Below are 10606 nucleotides of genomic sequence, written 5' to 3'. Positions count from 1 at the left end.
TAGTGGTTAGAGTACTCGACTAGTAATCTTAACGACGATGGTTCAAACCCAGAGTCAGTCAAAAGTATTTCATCAAAAATAAAATAAGACACGTATGATGAAAGACTATGGTGATGATGTGAGTACATCTCTAATAGTGTACCATGTATATAAGCATATGTGTACATGAAAATCTTTAATCTTTGCGTGATTATCGTAATATGATATACATAGGACATCCTATGGATGACCACAGGATGTACTTTAGATCAGCCACAGATAACCTCGAGACTTGGCATGGAACGGTAATTAAGATGTCCAAAACACATCCAAAGTACATCATTTGGGCGCAAACTAAGACCATGGGTGGATATCCACAGGCCATCGTGTGCCACTAGGGATAGTTTTTGTTTCTTTAAAGAGCATTCGCCATGAAAACCACACTCTCTGTTATTTTTTTGTTGTCCTTTTTTATCTCAGGTTCTAATTTTTATTACATCATTCAAAAAAACTTACCAAAACCTTGACTCATGAAAAATCATATTAGTTGGAATGACCTGGCAATGATGTCTCCCCCTCCCCCCCCCCGTTGTGAGAGTCAGTGTGTAGAAGCGTATGATACGGTCTTGCTTGTTCCCTGTTCTCTTCACAGTACACGGACTTGATCCCGACTTCTTTCCATGGCTCAGTTGATAATCATCACCACCTCTCCTCCTACACGTGTACCGTGACTGTTTCCTTCGTAAGTTTACTAAACATTTTTTATACCGCCTTGTGAAATTCTCGTGCACACTCTACCTACCGACTCCAACCGCGTGGTAGCACACGGCACTACCCGCCTGCCACTTTAACAGACTGTAACCGCATTGCACTACCCCGCGTTTCGCCATTTACACTGCGTACTCTTACCTGAAATGTGGCTGTGAATTCTATTACCCCGTGTGTTTCAACGCATCACTGGCTATATATTACTTATATTTCGCAGCACATTTTTTGTACGCCATTTTAATTTTGTTTGTTCTGTTTTCTTCTTTGCACGTTCCCAACTGCGGTCATTCTTTGTGTTGTGCGCATCAGTGCTTCGTCATCCACCATGCCACCAAAGCCATTCAAGCCCTACGGCTCCCCGCCACCGTTCAATTTAGATGAATATAAAGATTCCTTTGAGCTCTGGCTGCGGTAGTGGACTATAGTTTTGGCCTTATCTACCATCGATACAGCCCTTCTTCAAGTGGAGAGCGTGTCATATAAGGCAAATATCTTCCTGTCCTGCTTATCGAAGCCCACATTACAGGCAATCTGCACAATGAGCCTGTCTGAACTTGGTGAACTTGGTGACCCCGATATTATTATCGATAAAATACATGAACGGTGTAACACTGGGAGGAATTGCCACGTTTGGCGCCAACAATTTGCATTTCGCATCCAACGTGAAAAAGAATCCGTGGACAGTTGGGTTTGCGGGCTCCGTGATCTTGCGTAAAAATATGCATTCAACACGGATTGTTGCAACATATGCATACCCGGTTGCTAGGCTGAATCGTTTGTGGCGACCAAAGTAACTAGGTTCGGGTGCAAATTATTGCAGGAAGGTGCAACTCTATCCCTCAACCAAACTTTAACAACACTGCATCCAGCCGAAGCAACACTCATGCAGGCAGCAAACCTGCGGCAGAACGATACACCATCTATCCAGTATTTAAAAAAAAACCGCCAAAACCGACACAAAGTCCGCTGCGTGTTCCCCACACACAGCTTACCAACGCAACTGTGGCCCACCAGCGGGTGCCCCACCACACGGATGTTGGAACTGCGGAGCCGAATCGTTCCACCCTAAGTCTGAGTGCCCAGCTAATGGGAAAGAATGTGGCGGCTGTGGCATAATGGGCCATTTTCAGAAAGTCTGCTCAATAAAATCTTCAAAACCCGAAACAGCGGGAAGCATTGTCATCTGATCCATTTTACCAGGAGAACTTATTGAAGCCATAGTCTCGCCCGCAGACAGCGACACGCCTGCAGCAGTGTCCTGCATGACATGGGCGGTTCGATCGATGCCGTGCCACAAGCTCTTTGACCAATCGCGATTCACCACGACTCCACTTTGCCCTATCACTACACGGGCAGTAACGGCGACTGGTGATGCCATAACGTCATATGGCACCTTTCAGGCAACTCTTAGCGTTGGACCCATCAACGGAGGTACGCCAGTACTTACCGCCATTCACGTCCTTAAAAATGTAAAGCAACCAGTTCTTTCAAAAGATACGCAAAAAAACTCGGCATCCTGCCCCCGGATTACCCCCATTGGCGCGTTCAGCAAATTAATGCCCATCCTTCGGATTTAGAGAAAGCTAATAAGCTCAAATCGTTAATGGCTGCTCCTCCCCTCATCTTCGACGGTATATATCGTCCCATGTTAGGCCCACCAGTTAGCCGACGGAGCCATACCATCCGCGATGAGAGGTTCGCGGCCAGTCTCCGTCCCGTTGCTCCCAAAACTCAAAACAGATCTGGATTCGCTCGGGGAGCAACAAATCATCCGCAAAGTCACCGAGCCGACGGCATGGGTCCACTCTATAGTCATTGCTCCAAAAATGGACGGCGTCATACGCGTGTGTGTCGATTTTACCCCTCTTAACGCCTTCATCGTCCGGCCGAAATTCGAAACGGCCACCCCTTTTCAGGCCGTCCGCTCGATTCTGAATGGGATGCCGCTAGACGTCTGTGGCGGAGATGGTTCAGATTTAGATTCCATTGTAAATTAATCCAAGATCTAAAATAAAATATAAAACACCAGAAACATAAAAATCGGGATTCGATGAGATAACTATGGCTGAAAACGGATAGGACTACATATGCGCTTTTTCACTGTCATCGACGCGTTAAAGGGATACCACCAGGTGTCATTAGACAACGAGTCAGCGGCGATTACCACCTTATCTACCCCGTTTGGCCGCTACATGTACCGTCGGTTGTCTTTCGGAATTTGCCACGCCGATGACGACTACAGCCGACACGTTTCAGCTGTATTCGATAACATTCCCAATTTCCGTCGGATTATTGGAGACATCCTCATATTCTCCGATACACGTGGAACACATTTCTCTCGTCCAAAAAGTGTTCCAGCGCGCTGCCGACAACCAAATCGCCATCAACATAAGGAAGATCAAATTTACGCAGCCGTCCGTTCTGTTTGGCGGCTATATCCTGAGAAGCACCGGATTCCGGCCCAACCCGGAACTCTTATTTCCCATCAATCGGTTTTCTACCCCCACCAACATCACGGAGATGAGAGCAATCCACGGTCTGTGCCAGTAGATGGGCAATTTCTCCAACAATTTAGTGGCAGCACTCGCTCCCCTTACCCCCTCCTAAAAAATAATTTCCATTGGGAATGGACAAAACAGCTCGAAGCCGCCTTCAATGCTGTCCGCTTAGAATTATCGTCGTCCACCGAGCAGTCTTTTTACGACCAAGCGCTGTTCACGGCCCTCAACGTCGATTTCTCCCGCCTGAGAGGTCTTGGTTTTATCCTCCGTCAACAAGATCCCAATGAAAATTGGAACGTGGTCCAGGTCGGATCATGTTTTCTATCAGACGCGGACAATGCTGGAGTTCCTGGGCGCAGCCTGAGCCATTCAGAAGTGCCGGCAGTTTTTGGAAGGCCTCCTATCATTCCTTCTCCTCACGGATCATCGGCCTCTCATCCCGATCCTAAACGATTACAACTTAGACAAACTCGACAACCCGCGAATTCTACGCCCGCGCCTGAAAATGCAGCGTTAAGCATTCACTGCCCGCTGGATCCCTTGAAAGAAGAATTTAATGGCTGACTCCCTCTCGCGCTTTCTCGCATTTTCCTATCCGCCCCGCATATTCCGTGGATGAACTGTCACACTTGCACTAAATATCTTCCCTCATATCCGCCAGAACCTTTGTTACCTCACCAGAAAGCACCGCGACCGTTCGAATTTGTCCATGCATACTTAGGATGCCACAACGGTCGCGACTTTCTAATTCTCGCAGACCAATTTAGTGGATGGCCTCATGTCGTCCCATTTCCGGACAGAAACACCTCTGCACGCAAGGTAGTCGACGCTGCCCGCTCATGCTTCTACTTTGGCGCGGGTGCACCAATCTGGTCGGACGGCGGACCCCAGTTTACCGCAGATGAATTTCAGTCCTTCCATCGTGTATTAGACATCAGCCGCGGCACTTCCTCTACTAGGTACCCTCAATCTATCGGCTTTGAGGAAGTGTCCGTAAAGAGCATGGCAAAGCTCATCCGCAGATCGTGGTCAGCGGGCTCCTTCGACATGGACCAGTTCAGCAAAGGCCTCCTACTCTACCGCAACGCTCCACTATCTGGCGGAGCTTCACCCGCCCAGCTAGTTTGTAATAGGACCGTCAGAGATTACCTTCCGGCCCAACAAAGGACATGGAATGACCTGGCAATGATGTCTCTCCCTCCCCCCGTTGTGAGAGTCAGTGTGTAGATCTCAAGCGTATGATACGGTCTTGCTTGTGCCCTGTTCTCTTCACATTACGCCGTCTTGATCCCGACTTCTTTCCATTAGTTTTATAAGAAATATTTGTCGGCAGATTAAGAACACTGTTTTGTATATACTTAAATGTTTTTTTTAAATTAAAGCGTTTACTTTATTCATCTTATTAATGAAAAGTGTTTTCCATTTAATCCTATGATGCGAATTTGGACAGCCGAAGAAAAATTGAAAGAAAAATTATTTTTATGACATAATTTCATTATTGTTTTCATTTGTAATGTTCATACTGAGTAAACAAATAGAACATTGATTGAAATAACAACCCGATTTTTGAAGATTCTACACATTGTAGTACCATTAATTTTTGTTAACGATACATTCTGAATTTGCGGTCTGAGCTTGATCGTCTCACGAATCACGAACAGATGGAACAAAACAAAGGCACTTTACTGCACTCGATTGCCAACTGCAGAATATTCTCGCATTTTTTGGTTTAAATATTTATGTACGTATTTTATGTGTACATTTTGCAAAAAACCATGATGTGGAAGTGGAAGTTTATTGAAAAATGTCTTGGGTCTCCAAAGTCAGGCATCCGGAAAACGCAGAAGACGTAGGGGTAGTTCTTTTTGGTCTCCAGTTAGAGTGAACCCTCTTTCCAATGGTTGGAGAAAGATCCAATATTTCCTTACTCAAATAATGTTTGAGGTGAAGGAACAATTGTGATCCGTCAAAGCGCCATTGGCATGATTCAAGCAGTATATTCGAGTTTGGTCACAAATGCGATCGCATAAAATGAATAAAATTCGCAGCTGCTACCGTCCTTTTGTTTTTCGTTGTTCGAAGAAAATATCGCCCTACAGACTGTCAAACATTAAAACTGGTCACAAACAGTCAAATCTCTGTTGTTGTGGAGGATTTGTATTAATTGACAAGAGATCCCTGGGTCTGCAGCATCGTCCCCCACTTGCAATAATACAGCCCTCTAATTTCGGGGAAATTTTTTTGAATTAGTCTTTACATTAATAATTTATGTTGACAGGCAGCCCTTCGAAATTAACTTTGATGTCACCCAATTGCTTTCATGTCTAAAAAAAACAGTCCCAAAAAATTAGCGTGAATTAATCAAAGACATGTTCAGTTGCTATAGCAACCACTCACTCTCCTCTTCTTCCTGAGAATATGGCAGTCTAGTTGGAAATTTTTGTCGATGACTTGCGGCAACGTTAGCCAACCTTTGTCAATGAGAGTGAGAGTTCAATATCTTAAGTGCCGTCTCGTTGCCATGGCAATTAAGCCTTTGACAATTTCTGGAAAACTATCCTTCCACCTAACTGTCTGGTTAAATCATTTAGTTACACCAAAAAACCACAGGAACACGAAGTTCATGTTTATGTTTACGGACTCCAGCTTTGAATTTCACCAAAACATCGCTGCATGAGCCAACTACTGGTCAATGTTGTTGAGATGGTGTACCTGCTGGACGCGATTTTCCCCTATGATTTCTGTCGCTGGTTGTCTGATGCTATCACAAGGAGTCCATTGTTGAATTTTTGTATCGTCTTCCTAAAAAATAGGGATAATTCATTATCCTTTTCGAGGCATTCATTTTATTTTTTTAGAATATACTTTTTGGGATAATCGCGATGACGTTATCTTCTTGAATAAATCCTAAGTAGGTAAAAGTCCTAATATTAGGAGCAAGTTAATAGTCGCGAAAACCTTGTCAAACCTCCAAATTCTCCTGAAATAAAAACCTTTTATCACTCATCAATTCAACGTTAGCCATATGATCAATTAAAAGTTGATTCCAGTTGAATAGCCCCTTCATTGCCGACTTAAAGGATTCAGATTGGCTGTTACACAAAAGGCTTCATCTTTCACATTATTCGCCAATGCCTCTACCAACTTTTCACAGTAAACTTTCCTGGGATATTTGTCCTTCTGATTCCTTCTAAAGATAAACCAACGTCAGTTCACCAAAACAAAAAAAAAGTAGATAAATTTGAACGAGGACTAACTAAAAAGGACACTCATTGCTGATGTTAAATATTTCATAGCTGATAGTATACTTCCAGCTAGCTTCCGTTAATGCATAAGTTTGGGTGTGCCTAACAATTTTGTTAAATGTAAATAAACAGTATTATACACAATAATAAACTATTTTGCGCATAAATTACACCATCAACTTTGGGACGAAAGGGTTGACAACTTTTGTCCATCATATAACAGTAGGCCTATTCGCAATAAGAAGATTTTTTCTATTCGATTTGATCATACAAATTAGGAGAGAAAAAACTCTCACTTCACCATCACCTGATCCTCAAATAGCCTAGAAGAACAAATTGATTAATACTGGTACTCATGTTTCGTAAAATTATTACCCGGTCTTCATCGAAATGCCCAGCAGTGAAATTACTGCTACCCAATCCAAATTTCGGCAAAGTGTAGATCGGAAAGTTCTTTTTCCGAGACAAATCCAATACAGGTACAAGCTCATCTTCGCAACCAAGAATTGAGAAGCGGTTGACGTAGACACTACAGCTAATAACTGCGGCTGGCGGAAATTAAAAGAAAATCCTAAAGCAAATGCAATTACTGCAATTCAAAATATTTCTTACGACCGTAAAGGTATACAGTTTCACTTTTAGTGTCTATGTTAACAACAAACCATGATCTCATCGCATCAGATCAACGCCTCTGAGGTATATTCAATACAGTAAAATGGGTTGTATTCCATTTTGTACAAAGAGCAACTCGAAATGTTTCTTTTTAAGCCAAATAAAATTAATTTTTTCACCAAACCGTACGAAATCATATCCGAATTTCTTGCCGCCGCGACAAAAGAAACTTAACCATGGAAGCAAATGGTAAAACAAAACATCTTTACCACGCGTCTATGATTAACAAGCGATCCACGAATCAAGTAGACCAAAATCCCGGAGCGGCGTTCCAGATCTAAATCCGGAAAACGCCTTAAAAATATATAAAAAATATGGTCATGTTCGTCTCTGCACGCCGGATTTACCTGCGTTTGCAGAAAGACGAATTTCCCACCCGTTTACGAGATATTAAGCGTTAAAGTGTGGGTTTTTTGAATTTTGTCAGAAATGGGGGGTGCTTTTACATCGCTTTTCTGAAAAGCGAAGGAGCTATAGAAAAAACTAATTGTATAAAAAGGTTTATTGCTATCTCAACTAACAAAATCCAAAAGGAATTTTCTTTCCGGATTTTATTGGTTGAGATATGGCAAATTTCCTGAGAGGCTCATTTTTCCCTTTTCCCTCTCTGTCTGGCAGCCATTTTTTTGTACTCTCCGCCGCGCTCCTTGCGGAAGCAAGCAGAAGGTTTTATCTGTTGGCCTTCATTTTAGACCCATAGAAGTCATATCGGCCTTCATATTTATAGGAACCAAGCTGGCTTCCGCAAGGGGCGCGGAGGAGAGTACAATAAAAATGGCTGCCAGACAGAGAGGGAAAAGGGAAAAATGAGCCTCTCAGGAAATTAGTCATAACTCAACCAATAAAATCCGGAAAGAAAATTCCTTTTGGATTTTGGTTGTTGACATAGCAATAAACCTTTCTATAAAATTAGTTTTTACTCTAGCTCCCCCGCTTTTCCGAAAAGCGATGTAAAAGCACCCCCCATTTCTGACAAAATTCAAAAAACCCACACTTTAACGCTTAATATCTCGTAAACGGGCGGGAATTTCGTCTTTCTGCAAACGCAGGTAAATCCGGCGTGCAGAGACGAACATGACCATATTTTTTATATATTTTTAAGGGCGTTTCCGGATTTAGATCTGGAAAGCCGCTCCGGGATTTTGGTCTACTTGAATCGTGGATCGCTTGTTAAAAGAGAAAAAAATTTATTTGGGACACAAAGAATAAACAAAAAGAATAAACCTACCTCTCTACATTGACTGTCAAATATTTGAGGTGGCCTGTTGTTGGATCATATAATAAAACTATCCATTAATGGAACTGACATAAAAGATTTAAGAGTTTGGGGCGGAGCCACACACGACAAAGCATGGTCATAAACATTCTGGTGGCGTTGCAAAATGTCGTATTTACGAGTCTTTGCTACCCGTGATGAGCGACAATGATTTGAAGTAGTCTCCAGTAGGATTGATAGATTTTAAGGCAGTGATTGGTTTATTCAAGGACATTCCATACAGCCAAGATATTTACTTATATAGTATGTCCAGTTATTTGTAAGGACAGTGAATTCGATCTTAAATAGTAAACGTGCTACAATACATCGTCGTCCAAAGATGTAAAGGCGAATCGCCCACAAATAAACGCGCAGGTAACGGGTGATCCACGTGACGTCATCACTAGTGTTACGTCGACATTTTAGTGAGAAATAAGTCAACAATTGCTGCCTACTTGGTGTGGTCGGTGTTTGGGGTTGTACTGTTTGCCTCAACCCTAACTGTTGCACTGGATTCAGCTAAATTCAGAGAGCATCTTCAGACGTCTGTCAACCTCGGTCCCAACTGTAGGAAGGTAAGTTGGCACAGCAATGCAACTTAAGAATAAAACCTCATTTAAATTGCTGGTAACATGCTGGTACTGTGGGTATACATGAGATTGACATTTCTTGAAGGTATATCGCCTGTTTTTATAGAAATATGGTTATCTTGGTTTCTATTACTTTTTTTTCTTTCCTAGTTATTTTGGGGCATATTTTTTGTATATACTCAGTATTTTGCTTAAGATGGCTAGTTTCACGATCTATTGTTACGATCCGGAATTTTCTGATTTCGAGAAGAAAGAATACGATTTGGGGGAAACGACGGAATCTCCCAGGAAAACTTACGACGATGTTGCGTCAAGGAAAAGGAAGGGAAAAGGGCATTACAGAGAGAAACCTCCCAAGAAATCAATAAAGTACTACAGAATCAAACCTACTCCCCTAATATTAACAGTGAAACCAACCCACTCAGCAGCGTAAGCCAAAACTGAATCAGAGACAGCCACCCACGGGCTTCTGGTACATCATTGAATATCCGAATTTAGGAACACCTGAGTCCGCAAAACCACCTCCATCAATCGAAATATCCCATCCTTGCGACAGCAAGAATGGCAGAAATTCCTGAAGGACGAAACAATGCCTCTTATGTTGAACCCCAAACTCTATTCGTTGTATCATTCTGAGGCAAGGTATAACAAAGATTTTCCACCAATTTAAGATTACAGATGGAACAGCAGTGGTACTAGCTGTAAATGTTTTATGCAGAAAAAAGTGACTTAAAAGAGAAAATCTTGCTCGCAGATTTTAGTGTCACTCTTGTGAAAAAGGTCAGCAAGAAGATTTGGTTACATGCAAGACTGCATTTTCTATGTGGACGTCGTTACACGATATATGCAGAGTACCGAGGAGAGACAACAAAGTCTTCATACTGTTTATCTGAATAACAAGTTAAATCCTGAACATGACGTTAGAATCATATTGAGGCAATCAAGCTCCTTTCCAGCATTTGGAGGATGCCAAAACTGTCACATAATCAAATCTTATTATCAAAATAACTACGTCTCTTCCTCCAAGCTTCCACAACTTTCTCTCAGCTTGGTAAAGTGTGCCAGTTGTGGATCGCAAGACTCATTCGCCCACAAGGCGTCTTATTCAAGAAGAGTCCAGAACTAAGGAAAGAAATTGCGATGATAGAAGTAAAGAAGACAAAGCATTTTTTGGATTTGTTGACAATCCACCAAATACTCGAGGAGTTTATGCAGGCAACATAATTTCACCATATCCAAAGTATATTTTCATCATTTTTATCCCCCTTTAAAGTACCTAAGATGCATATAGCTCTACGGAGCGTTCCCAAACTTAGGGCTCGATGAAAACCTACTCTTCCCTTGATTGCAAAAATCTAAAAAAAAATCAGGCTTATCCTACCCATAATGGCTTCAGCCAAATAAAAATTCGCCACGTTCCGACGAAAATTTAATTTTTGAGCGAGAAATACGCCTATTTCTATTAGGTTATCTCGCGCGTTTTCAAACTTTAGGTGAGAACTGTATCCTACAATCCATTTTTACAGTATGCATAGTCACCAGCCTAACTTTTTGGCGCCGAGCCAAAGAAAAAATTCATTCTAAAACAAACAAGGA

The sequence above is a fragment of the Daphnia pulicaria genome, chromosome 6 (assembly GCF_021234035.1).
Source record: "Daphnia pulicaria isolate SC F1-1A chromosome 6, SC_F0-13Bv2, whole genome shotgun sequence".
NCBI lineage: Eukaryota > Metazoa > Arthropoda > Branchiopoda > Diplostraca > Daphniidae > Daphnia > Daphnia pulicaria.
Note: the sequence above shows the minus strand (reverse complement) of the source record.